The sequence below is a fragment of the Lutra lutra genome, chromosome 7 (assembly GCF_902655055.1).
Source record: "Lutra lutra chromosome 7, mLutLut1.2, whole genome shotgun sequence".
Lineage (NCBI taxonomy): Eukaryota > Metazoa > Chordata > Mammalia > Carnivora > Mustelidae > Lutra > Lutra lutra.
In genome coordinates this window covers 78857058-78859850 of record NC_062284.1, presented here as the reverse complement: position 1 = coordinate 78859850, position 2793 = coordinate 78857058, and the positions used below count along the sequence as shown (strand labels likewise).

At 38.2% G+C, this 2793-nt stretch overlaps 1 pseudogene; it reads right to left on the bottom strand.

The window, feature by feature from the left end:
• Positions 1-214: 214 nt before the first annotated feature.
• LOC125105316 (peroxiredoxin-1-like) lies at positions 215-783 on the bottom strand (annotated as a pseudogene).
• Between the last annotated feature and the right edge of the window lie 2010 nt (positions 784-2793).

Below are 2793 nucleotides of genomic sequence, written 5' to 3'. Positions count from 1 at the left end.
CAGTATATATCAGTTGACCTGCTACATAGAACAGCTCAGGCCATTCTCCCTGAAAGAAGAAAGCTGGCCTCCCCAGACCCTTCAGGAAAGGCTGTCCTATACCACATCTGCACTGAGTCTAAAGTTGTGTGTTTTAAGCATGACCACAATAGTATAAAAGAGCTTCTGTCTTCATGGCTTCCCTCTGCAGCTGGGCCCTAAAATGGCCCAGTGCTTACTTCTGTTTGGAGAAATATTCTTTGCTTTTCCGGACATCAGGCTTCCAGCCAGCAGGGCACACTTCCCCATGCTTCTCAGTTAACTGGAAGTCTCAAGAGTCTCATCCACAGACTGGCCCACTAGGAGACATTCACAGTGACTGCTGAAGGATACCTTTATCATCAGTGGTAAAGAGGTCCCTGAACAAGATGTCTCCATCACCCTCTAAGACTCCATAGTCCTGAGTGATGGTATGCTTGGGGTCTGATACCAAGGGACTGTTTGTGGGTCCTAGTCCTCCTTGTTTCTTGAGTGTGTTGATCTGTGCCAGACAGTAGAAATGAGAATCCACAGAAGCACCAATCAACTTGGCAGTTGGGTTTCTTAAATTCTTCTGGCCTGTCACTGAAAGCAATGATATCTTTGGGGGCACACAAAGGTGAAATGAAGAGGGTAAAAGAAGAACACTGTACAATTTCCTTTGTAGTCAGATATGCTGATGTCTTTGGACTGGCCATCTGGCATAACAACCATGGCTTTGAAGTTGGGGGCAGGTTGCTCAATTTTAACATTTCCTGAAGACATCTTACCACTGGCACCTCTAAGAGCACTCCAAAGACCAGTCCGGAGGAAGACACTGTCTATATATTTCTTTTTTTTTTAAGATTTTATTTATTTATTTGACAGAGAGAGATCACAAGTAGGCAAAAGAGGCAGGCAGAGAGAGGTGGAAGCAAGCTCCCTGCTGAGCAGATAGCCCGATGTGGGGCTTGATCCCAGCACCCTGAGATCATGACCTGAACAGAAGGCAGCGGCTTTAACCCACTGAGCCACCCAGGCGCCCCTGTCTATATATTTTTAATCTTTGGTACTGTTAGCAGTAGTAAAGCCCATTATTTTTTCTAGTTGGCACACAATACCTTTCTTCTCTTCATAGCTTTGTCAAAAACAGACATTATTCTACACTAGCCATGTGTCCAGTTCCACATGAATACTCGAAATCTTGAGATTTTAAATCAAATTTAATTAACTGCTTAGACTTAAGTATTTCCTGTCTCCTATTGTCATTTTTAATATAATTTTTATTTGGATTTTAGTGTACCTTTATGATAATTTATGCTGCTCTGATCTTTAGTCCCCGGAAATAATTGTAGCAAAAATTTCTGTGGCTTAAATTTGGAAAGTACTCTTTCTGTTGAAGATTTACCATATATGCTACCATATTTAAAGAGTAAAGGCTTGCAGGAAAATTATACTTGTTAAGCTTGTTTTATCCAGTGGCTGCCCTGCAACTTAAAAATAATTCACATTTGTCATGCTATTTACTCTTTAGTTTGAAAGACTTAGAACTTTAAAACTGATACTTTAATTTCATGAATGCCTTTTCTACTGCACTGACTCAGTGAGAGAGGAAATCTTTTATGTGTATACTTTCCACTTGGGTACACTACATAAGAGCCTTTTTTCTCTTTCTTAAACAGCTTCCCTAATTGTTCATTATTGCTTTAGATGATTTCTGAAATTCCTTGACAATCAGTCTTAGGTGGGCTTGCTTTCTGAAGGTGAGACTTTCTCCTTTCACTGCCCACATTCAGACATTACCAAATCTGTCTGTCATATTTCTTTTGACTCTTTGCTTTTTCCTTTCCTTTTTTACATTTCAGTCTTTGTCTTGCCAATGCTCTTTCAGTTTAATAGAATATTACTTTTGTGTTCCCACAATGACTTTATAAGAAAATTTATCCATTAGAGGATAGCTGTATACCTCAGAATGTTCATTTAACAGATTATTTTGCATAGGTTTCCTTTAGCCTGAAATCTTCACCTCAGATGGGTTCCAAATATCCTTGAGTTTCCAGAAATTCATCAGTCGTATAAAATAAAGCATATCTGTAACAAGCTTCCAAGCATGTGCTAATGTTATCACACTAAAGGAAGAATAGTTTTTTGGCAGAGAAGTTTTAATTAGTTGCTTTAGTAAAAACAGCTACAACTCCATCTTCTACTCAGCATAGAAAATGCACTTTGGTCTTTAGGTCAGCTCATATAAGACAATTAACTGGCAGGAAAGTCAGCACTCTTCACTACATGGATACAATAGTATCAGGAAAGTGTTAGAGTAACTTAAACTTCCTAATGAGCTTCAGGTCTTTAATGAGAGGATTTTCTGTTCTTGTATGATTAATATTGCCTGTGATAGAAAGAGGACTCATGTATGTGTGTGTGAAGGAAATGTGGGGCAAAAGTGTTCAAGATAAATGATGAAGAGGAAGTAAATAAGGGGTTAATCCCTTAAAGCCCAAAGGAGATTAATTATTGATAACCAGTAACTGCCACCAGCACGAGTCATCTCTCCAAATAATTATTATAGCCTACAATAAAATAGCAACTATTTTTAAACTACCAGCAGTTTAACCATTTATTTTCTGAGTTTAGTCAACCAAGCAATCTATGCTGGCAGGCTATATAATTATGTGAAATTGTGAACCTATATCATGTGTTAAAAGACACTATTATTATTTATAATTGGTCTAAATTTTTTCTCCATAAAAATAGTCATTGTAAATCACTGTCAAAGTGGGTGAACTGACTCTG